Here is a 10,491-nt window from a genome sequence, read left to right on the forward strand (position 1 = left end):
TACTGAGCTTGTCTCAATATAGCTACAGCTTCTCAGAAATACTGTTAGTTAAATATTTCATTTCTCTCCAGCCTGGTATCTTTCTTTTAGCTATCCTTTAGCTACCCTTTGTTATTGATTTATTCCTTGATTGGGCTGTGCTTAAAGTTTGCGGTCTGTAAATTACCAATTCTTGAAATTTACTGAGACTTGTTTTATAGTCCAGTACATGGACAGTTTTTGTAAATGTTGTATGACATGCAGGAATCTATATATTTCATGAAATAAAACTTCTTAATGGTCTATGAAGCTATGAAAAGACACAGAAGAACCATAAATGCCTATTGCTCAGTAAAAGAAACCTGTCTGAAAAGGCTACATACTGTATGATTCCAACTATATGACATTCTGGAAAATGCGAATCTATAGAGACAGTAAAAAGATCAGTGGTTGCCAGCAGTTTGGGGTAGGGAGAGGCAGGATGAATGGATTGAGCACAGGGACTTTTGGGACAATGAAACTCCTCTGTATGCTACTGTAAATGTGGATACATGACATTGTGCATTTGTCAAACCCCTAGAATGTACAAACACAGAGTGAATCCTAATTTAAACTATGGACTTCAGGTAATAGTAATGTAACAACACTGATTCATCAATTGTAACAAATATAGCATATCAGTGTAAGGTGTTAATAGAGGAGACTGAGGCAGGTGTATGGGAATTCTCTGCACTTTTTATTCACTATTTTTGTAAACCTAAAACTACTCTGAAAAAATAGTCTAGTAATTTAAAAAAAAAACATATTTGGCTGAAGCATCTTGTGGTGTCAGAAATAAGGAAGTGGTTACATCACAAAAACGTGGTTACATCAAAGGACACAGGAGGGATGCCCGGGTGGTTCAGTCAGTTAAGAGTCCCACTGTGGATTTCGGCTCAGGTAATGATCTCATGGTTTGTGAGTTTGGCCAGATGTCAGGCTCCATGCTGACAGCATGGAACCTGCTTGGGATTCTCTCTCTTCCTCTCTCTCTGCCCTTCTGACCCCTCTCAAAATACATAAATAAACTTTAAAATAAAATAAAGCACACAGGAGCCAATCTAAAGGAGCTCCCAGTAGCCAAAGCTAGATCAACTTACAACACAAAATAAATGATGATAGTGTAAAGTTATAATCTGAAGAATAAAATAAATATTCACAAGTCCATATTGATGTATATAAATAATTAAGTAAACAGAGAAAGGACAACTTTTCCTTATACAAGAATTCCAATTTAGAAATATATAAGGAATCAGGGTCATAGAAAATCACCATTAGAACACTATAGTAATGGGGCACCTGGGTGGCTCAGTCGGTTAAGCATCCAACCTCGGTTTAGGTGAGTTCTCATGGATTGTGAGTTCGAACGTTGCGTCGGGCTCTGTGCTGACAGCTCAGAGCCTGGAACCTGCTTCAGACTCTGTGTCTCCTTCTCTCTCTGCTCCTCTCCTGTTAGCACTCTGTCTCTCTCTGTCTCTCTCTCTCTCAATAAATAAACATTAAAAAAAAAAGGAACAATACAGTAATAACTGCTACCGGCTAGATCTTCCAATGAATGCTCAAATTAGTGGGTGAAAGTTTGAAGAGATACAGGATATTTATATACTCTCAAAATATTGTCCACAAACTATTTACTAACTATGATGGGAAAATAGTAACTGTACAGTAGAGAAACCTGGAAGATACCACCGTAACTCAGTGATCAAGGTTAACATCACTAGTAATGAAATATATTGACTCATTTACCCACCAATGTGGTATACTGAGAAGGGTATATAATCCCGATAAGATCCTTCCTAAATTGCATAGTCACAATCTAATCATGAGAAAACATGAGGAAATCCCAAACAGAGGGGCATTCTATAACTGTCTGATCAGACTCTTCAAAAGTATCAAAGTCCGGGAAAGGCTGAGGCACTGTCCCACATTAAAGAAGAATAATGCAACGAGATTGTGGCCGGTTCCTGGGACAAGAAAGAGACGTAGCAGGAAAACCGATGAAATCTGTATACAGTCTGCAGTTTAGTTAATAGCACAGTATTAACGTCAGTTTCTTCATTTTGATCATCGTATCGTGGTGATGTAAGATGTGAGCATTAGGAAAAGTTGGGCAAAAGGTATATGGAAAGTCTCTGTACTATTTTCGTAATTCTTCTGTAAGCCTAGGCTTCTCTCAGAACAAAAAGTTAGGGGCACCTGCCTGGCTGGGTCGGTGGACCCTGCAACTCTTGATCTTGGGGTTGTGAGTTCAAGCCCCACTTTGGGTGTACAGATTCCTTAAGAATAAACTCTTTGTCAGCACTGGGTGGCTCAGTCGGTTAAGCATCTGACTCTTGGTTTTGGCTCAGGTCGTGATCTCACAGTTTGTGGGTTTGATCCCCACATCAGACTCTGTGCTGACAGTGCAGAGCCTGCTTGGGATTCTCTCTCTCTCCCTCTCTCTCTCTGCCCCTCCCCTGCTCATGCTCTCTCTCTCTCTCTCTCTCTCAATATAAATAAAAAAACTTAAAAAAATTAATTCAAAAATAAAATCATTGTTAAAAACAAAAAAACTATACAGAATAAAAAGTTAGAAACAATAGCTGTTGTTGCTTCTGTGCTGGCGTTTGTTCCCAGTGTCTAACTTGTTCATGGGGCTGGGAAGACCTACTAACTAAAACTTTCCTCCAACACAGAGTCATGTGGAGCACCAGTTAGGTTCATTGGCGAGAAATCTGAAGAATTTCTATATTTTAAACATTTATACTAAATGGCCCTAATACTTGGCACATCGCCTTCCATCTGCCCCACATGTTTGTCATGAGGATGAAACGTGTCATTAAGTATAAAGTACCTATAAAGTGCCTGGCCCTTAAGTAGGCGCCAAAACAAAGATAGCTCTTGTGATGGTTGCTATTTATATAATCTCATATCATATCACTTGGTTTTAGAACTTCAGGTGACATATATTTGTCTTTATACTTTTCTGTACTTTTCAGATTGGCTGTGATACTGCTATTATAGAAACAATGGGCTTCTAGGGGCGCCTGGGTGGCGCAGTCGGTTAAGCGTCCGACTTCAGCCAGGTCACGATCTCGCGGTCTGGGAGTTCGAGCCCCGCGTCAGGCTCTGGGCTGATGGCTCGGAGCCTGGAGCCTGTTTCCGATTCTGTGTGTCCCTTTCTCTCTGCCCCTCCCCCGTTCATGCTCTGTCTCTCTCTGTCCCAAAAATAAATAAACGTTGAAAAAAAAAAAATTAAAAAAAAAAAAAAGAAACAATGGGCTTCTAGAAAAGAGTCATACCCTGTGTTTGTAATTTTTGTAAAAAAAAGAAAAAACATTGCGCATACAGTCATATCACTTCCTTCCCTTACTACCTCCTCATTGCCCTCAGGAAAAGGTCCTGAGTCCTTAACACACACACACACAAAAAAAGACTTCCAGAACCTGGCCCTTCTTCCCTCTTCGGTCTCATTTCTCATTCACAACCTCACAATCCAGCCATAATTGATTTCTCTCAGTTACTGAAAAATGCCACTTTCTGTCTCCGCCAAGCCTTTCTATTATGTCTCTTTCTTGGAACACTTTTCTCCACCTTACAGTCCAGGTTTACACCTCCTTATCCCTCAGCTGTCACTTGTTTGTGCATTCATTCACTGGTTCCATTCATTCCACAGAATTTTATTAAGCTTCTACTTTATGCCAGGACTCTGGGGAAGAACAGTGAACAAACTAGTTCCCTCTATCATCAAGACCCTGGTGGAAACCAGACAACACACTCACACTGGGTAATCTGAGAGGAGTTTAATAATAGGGACGAATCAAGAAGGTGTGGGCAGGGTGTAGAGGAACTACAGGGGATGGTTACAGGGGACACCACTGAGCCCACTGGGCAAAGGGAAGAAGTGGTTTGGAGCCTGGAGAGAGAGCTTGTGGAGAGGCCACCTGGCAGGACTTGTGACTTTCAGTCAAGGCCAACAGCTATCCTGATGTGGCCCAGAGGAATAAAATTTCCCAGCTCATTCCCCCCTTGTCCCGATCTCCTGTCAGGGCTCCACATTAGCAAAACCCAACCTGAAGCCAGAAGCAAGCACTATTGATGCAGAGTGTATAAGCCAGTCTGCTGGGTCAGTGGGTAGGACAGAGAAGGCCGAGCATGGGTCTAAAGGAGCTAATGGAAAACATTCAGCACAAGCCTTGCTCTTTATTCTAGTGGAGGGAGACAAACAGTATAATAATGGCTAACATTCAGCAAAACCAGAATAAGTGCCAGGCACATCCTAAGCACATATAACTCACTTTCTCCTCACAATAACTAATGGATTAAAATTAACAGGTGAGGAAACTGAGGCACAAAGAGGAACTGAAGGCATCAAAGCTCTGTCTTCTTGGTCAGTTACTTTTTTTTTTTTTTCCTTTTCTGCTGGAGACCACCCCGGGAGCTAGAGCCATCAACCATCATAATTTCCCAGGACTGTCGGTTTTCCCAGGATGTGGCATATTCAGTACTAAAACCAGGACAGTTCCAGGCAACCGAGATAGTTGGTCACCCTACCTGTGGCTTTTTTCAAGCCTGTAAGAAATCCATGTTCACCTCCAGGCTCCTACCTGCTTCCTTCATGTACACAGCAATCAAACATTCTTGACAGATGGACAGATCAATCCTTATACAATTCAAGAGGAGAAAAGAAATGTACCTAAGCGAACTTACTTGAAAAAAAAAGACAAAGTCACATCTAAACTCTAAATAAACCACGCAATGTTTTTGGAAACTACAAAGCAATATTTGGGGAAGATGGAAAAAAGAGGGAAAAATGAATATTATGGATAAAAGACAGAAGGTTTTTTTTTTTGAGTAGTAAAATAAAGCACCAAGACTAATGGTCGTGGGGATAAACTGAAATACAGTTGCCAACACATGTGTAAAAAAAAATAATAATAAAATGTCAAAAGAACTGGATCAAAAAAGAAAACACATTATCGAAAGAGAAAAGGAAGAAATAGAGGAGGGGAAAATAATATTAGCATATTCTGTTACACAAAATTAATATGCAATTATAAGCATTTAAGTATTCATGCTATGTAAATGCCTTTTGCAAATGAGATTATAGATTTGCTTGCAAACAGTGAGCATGCTAAATAAACGTAAGGTGCTATTATTTAAACAACAACAACAACAACAACGAATGGATGATATTGGCAGTCGTCCCTACAGAAGGCTCAAGCCTCCAGGAAGATACTGTCTATAAAGAAATTTACACTGCTCACAGAATCCCCACAGCTAGACAGGGGTTAGCAAATGAGAAATAAATATTCCTCTCTGAGTTCTCCCATGAATTGAAGTTGATTGGCTGGCTGGACAGTTGCATGGTGGGTTTCAGGATGGATGTTAAGGGGACAGAATCCTTGGGCTTACGATTGCTGGACAAAAATCTCTCTGTGGGACCAGGACAAATTCAAACAGAGCCTTAGCCCAAGTAAATGGCCCTCCAGCTGCGGTACTTGTAACTGTGAACACATCTGCTGTCCACTCAAGTGCCCTCCTCCCCTTCATCCACAGAGTTGATGAGGCAGAGGGACCGCAGGGGAAACTGAAGTCACTGTGTGTTTAGACCCGTTCTGCAGGACACGGCAAAATCCGAAATGGATTGTGACCTGCTGATAATCTTTCACAGCGAACTAAGTGATCATTGATTAAAAATAGCTTTGAACGTGTATCACACATCTATTTCAGGCCCCGTTTTATTTGGAATGCGGATAGCGCTGGAAGCCAGAGCGACAGGAGCAGCAGCTGGAAATCTACTCAGACATTCTAGCCAATTCACGTCAAGCCCAGTTGGCAAAATTAATGCCATTCTGCGGTCTCAGGGAAGGAGAGATGGTTAATTATGCCCCACTGCCCAGTGGTTCCTATTATGGACACATCTGGACTGAAAGGCTCATTTGAAATCCCCAATTTCACTGCTTCCCGGAGTCTAAACCGAGTTTAAAAATTGATTTGTGAGGATGAGAGTGTAGTGCATACAAACTGCCTTGCCCACAGACTCCAGGTAGGCTCTAATGAAAGTCTGTCCTGGTTTCAAAGGCTCTTTTATGCCTTGGGTACTCATATTTCCATCGGTGTTTCCTACCAGTTCCTAAAATGCAGTATTTGGACAGGTTTCTCAGTGAATAATAAATAAAACACACACGCCCATCTCCGCACCTCCGGGCTAAGGAGTCTAGTTTCCACGGCGCCCTCAACCGCTGCAGGCTGTGATGTTTTCATCTCTCTGATAGGAAGGCGGGCTGGGACCTTGTCTGTTTGGAACAGAAAGCCTTCTAAGGAATGTCTCTGCCCTGCATCCAGGGACACTGCCGTTTGTTCCAAGGAAAACTTCCCTCTAAATGATTGCTGGCTCCTGTGTTTGTAGCAGGAATGGTTGAATGGAAATGGCACTGTTGGAGGTGCCATGTTTGAGAAGAGAATCAAAACAGATCCTCCGTCAAACCCAGGGTGGCTATTCAAATCCTACAGGGCTTCAAGTTTAGCAAACCGGTCACTTCCTGTTGCACTTAGATCTCAAATAACACAGGTCCCTTTGCTCCGTTCCAACCTCCCGTGAGACCAGCGGTGTTCAGAGAGCAGAGAGCAGCATCAGGCCAGGCAGCAGCCTGGGGAGACGTACCTTGGTGAGTCGGGTGTCCCTACAGGAAGTGGTATCAGAAACTCTGGGAAGCTGTGTTCCCTCCCCCGCCCCACCCTTCCTCGAGCTGCCTGATGACTACAGTTCATTTTGAATCTGTTCCTTTACAACAAACCTTTCAAGGCTTCACCCTCAGGAAACGGTAAAAGCTCTTAGGAGGGGGCAGCCACAGGCCTTCTCAGTCACTTACACCTGATGGTGGCTGAGTTTCCAGACTCCTCCTGACAGCAGGGATTCTGACAGAGGAAGAAAAGTTAGACTGGAGAGGGTGAGCACGACCGCCCCCCTAAAGGAAAGCAGCATGAGTATGGATATTGGGAGGAGGCTCCTCTGGAGACCCTACTGATATGTTTGCCAGGAACTAAGGGTGCTCAGTCTGTCCTAATTCACATAAACAACTTGGTCGATGGATCAGCTTAATAGAAATCAGCCTTTCATAAGAATGAGGAAAATCCATCAGCTGAAGGACTTGAAAATTATACAGAGCAATATATAAGCTTAATTTCAAAACCATTTCCGAGCTGCCCGGCTGCCTAACAACGTGCCAGTGAATGCAGGGGACGGAGCTGTTCCACTCCTGGGAAGCATTTAAACAGCATCTGCATTTGTTCCTGACAACGGAGCCACAGAGGCCACGTTTGCCTCAGGCAGGTGTTGGAAACGGATCAAGTTGGAGGTCCGCTGCGTTCTAAGGTTCTGATGGTGTACTCAATTGTCTCATGGAGACGCAGGATTCCGACCAAGGACGCTGAGGTCAGTGTGACATCACAACAGCCAAAACAGAAACACGGGTGCCAGAGACTCGTAGGTGTAGGAGATCAGGCCACAGCTCCTCTGTGCCTCTTTGAACTGCCTGGGGACGAAAGAGGTGACTGCAAACTTATCAGGCTGGCCTAGACACGGAAGTATTTCAGAGGCAGGGTCTCTGTGAAGGACCCCTGACTCACAGCCTCACCCTGAGCTTCCCAAAGGCCATAGGAGAGGAGGTGGTAGCTAGAGGGCGGGCCTCTTGTGTTTCTCTACCATGAAACCAGTAGTGCTGAGACTATGAACGGTTCTTCCAGCCGGAACTAAAGAACCAAGTCAGGGAAAGGGATGATAGCTTGGAGTCGAATTTGGAAGCTAGGTGGCATCCAGATTTGCTCAACACTAAGGTTAAGGGTGGAGCCTGGATTCAGAATCTAACGCGACAGCAAGTGCTTGGGAGGCAAACAGATTTGCATTTAAATTCCACTTCTCCCAGGAGATTTTTGGCAATTGCCTTACACCTTCCAAGCCTCAGTTTTCTCATGGGTAAAATGGAGCTGATGATGCTTCCTTTAAGGAACTGTATGAGAATTAAATTAGATAGAGTACGGGGGAAAAAAGACAAAAGAAAAAGCTGGGCTCAGAGCGGGCATCCTGATTTCTAATTGTCCTGCTTCCTACTCCCTTTGCACCGCAGTCCTCCCCCTCTGGGTGCAGAATTGAATCACCGGGGGAATTTTTTAAACCATTCCTATGCCTGAGCCTCCCCTGCCCCAGAGATTCTGACGTAACCAATTCAGGATGAGACATAGTCATCAAAATTTTCAAATATTTAAAAAATCTCCCCAGGAGACTTTAGTAAGTTCCCAAGATTGGAACTCCTGCCCAAGTATATCAGAATAAGTATCATCTTTGGATTCAAAATTTTCTATTATGGTTTGGGCAAATATTTTACTTCTCTGAGGCTTAATTTATTTAGTATTTTAAGAAGGAGAGTAATATTCCAATTTTATAGAATTCCTTTGAATATATAGTGAGATATATTTCATGAAGTTCCCAAAAGAAGTAACTGACAATTAATAGATGCTCAATAAATATTCATTTCTCTCCCTTTCTTTTCTTTTTTCCCCCAAAGTTTATTTATTTATTTTGAGAGGGGGGAGGGGCAGAGAGAGGGAGAGAGAGAGTCCTAAGCAGGCTCCACGCTATCAGCACAGAGCCTGATGTAGGGCTCTCTCCCACGACTGTGAGATCATGACCTGAGCCAAAACCAAGAGTTGGATGCTTAACCAACTCAGCCACTCAAGTGCCCCTCTCCCTCTCTTTTCTTGTCATTAATCAAGGAACACATGTGTTAAAATATAAAATATGAATAAATAAATAAGGCCAATAGACATGACATAGTACCAATCAGACAATTTTGAAATTGATTACTAACTCCCTTCGGCAAGATTATCTTACCTATCTTCTGCTACATAAGGTTAAATCCTAAGATAGGGCTGGCAAAAATGGCATTCATTAATCCCATTCCTCCCTTCCATGCTCATGGCAGACATCACTAATCAATCATAGCACTCTTTCCCACTGACCCCTAAAGAAGCATCAAATTCCTTTACCATACAGTCTATACTAACAATTAATCAGAGCTGCCATTTGTATTGAAAGACATTTGCCTTCCCTGTCTTAGGTCATGAGCTGCCTCAAGCCTGCAAATGAAGCATACTGCAGAGAAAATTAAGTGGGCTTCCTGGTAAGTGGAGAGAGTGTGGAGTGGAGAGAAATAAAGGCAGACCCTGAGAGTGCCCAGCTCTGTGCCCCCCGATCTGTACTAAGCTAAAACTCTATGCTTTCCGGTGAGTGCAAGGAATGCAGTGGGGAAACAAGTAAACGCCAAACTAGAAATGAAAGAACCAGCGTCTGCACGGTGCCCAGTGCACTCAAGGTGCGCTTCCCTCCCGCGATTTCCAGAAAGGGCTAGCAGACTGTTTTCCAAAGCCAGCTTATTTCTCTGACTCGGAAATGTGAAACTAACTATTGCAGTGTTTCTCCCCTAAGGTGATAGGCAAGCGCTCTGACGAGAAGGCGCCCATGAAGCTCAAGTCAGCGGGGGAAAGCCCAACATTGCTGCCTGAAAGCTTGTCACAGCTGAGACCTCGCACACGCCAAGGACACGTGCAGACGGCTGGGCTCCTCCTCTGCTGTGCCCACCCAAGGACAGCCAGCTCTTCGGCAGAGGCTTCTGCTGCTACTCCTTGTTGCTGATTAACCCCTTCCTAGGCCACAAGCACGTTCACTTGTCATGGCACGGCCTCAGCCCCTGCTGGGCAACACTGTGTGACCGCTTGGATCTGATTCCACAGCAGGCACGGGTGGTAATTCTGATAGCCTGGTATAAAATCTTTTCTTTGGGACCTTAAATAAGACAGTAACTTACTACACTCAATCTCTCCCTTCTATCACAAGTGCTTCCCTTTGTGAAAATTCAGGACCAGGCGCTGGGAAATAGAACCACGGCACATGGCACAGAAGGTGGATTTTGTTCGTTTTCATTTTTTTTTTTTTTTTTTTGCCTCCAAAACGTTCACCAGGCTCCTTTCCCTTCCACCCCCAGCATGGAGAAGTCAGCATAACGACTGAAGTCACAGGGCAGTGAGAGCATTTGAGAAGCCACACAGAGGTGTGGACAGGGAGCCCCAAGCCCAAGGATCCAGGGCAGGGAGGGGTGAGGCACCAGGCAGGAAGGGTGTGGGACGTGGAGCTGAATAGGAGAAAGACAGCTGGTGTGGTTGGGAGATTGAGCAAATAGGTAAATACACTGAGGATTATACGAGCCAAAATTCTCATTGCCAGAGAAGATATTTATAAACTGAAACAGGAAGTTTAGAAAGAACCCTGAGGTGTTGGACTGGAGCTGAGGTATCAGTATGAACTTATGTTTTTATTAGTGGGTGTCTGTGTGTGTGTGTGTGTGTGTGTGTGTGTAAATATATACAGACAGGCAAATACAGAAATAGTCACAGATGAAAATGTGTACACACGTGTATATCCATATACACATATAA

General features: G+C 43.5%; 1 long non-coding RNA gene across 1 annotated transcript; it reads left to right on the forward strand.

Moving 5' to 3' along the window:
* The first annotated feature begins 7,444 nt into the window (after positions 1 to 7,444).
* Positions 7,445 to 9,957, forward strand: LOC122467011. The gene is made up of 3 exons (XR_006292814.1): positions 7,445 to 7,550; positions 9,117 to 9,179; positions 9,485 to 9,957. It is a non-coding gene; the product is annotated as an uncharacterized LOC122467011 (long non-coding RNA).
* The last annotated feature ends 534 nt before the right edge of the window (positions 9,958 to 10,491 follow it).

Source organism: Prionailurus bengalensis, chromosome A3 (genome assembly GCF_016509475.1).
Source record: "Prionailurus bengalensis isolate Pbe53 chromosome A3, Fcat_Pben_1.1_paternal_pri, whole genome shotgun sequence".
NCBI classification, from domain to species: domain Eukaryota; kingdom Metazoa; phylum Chordata; class Mammalia; order Carnivora; family Felidae; genus Prionailurus; species Prionailurus bengalensis.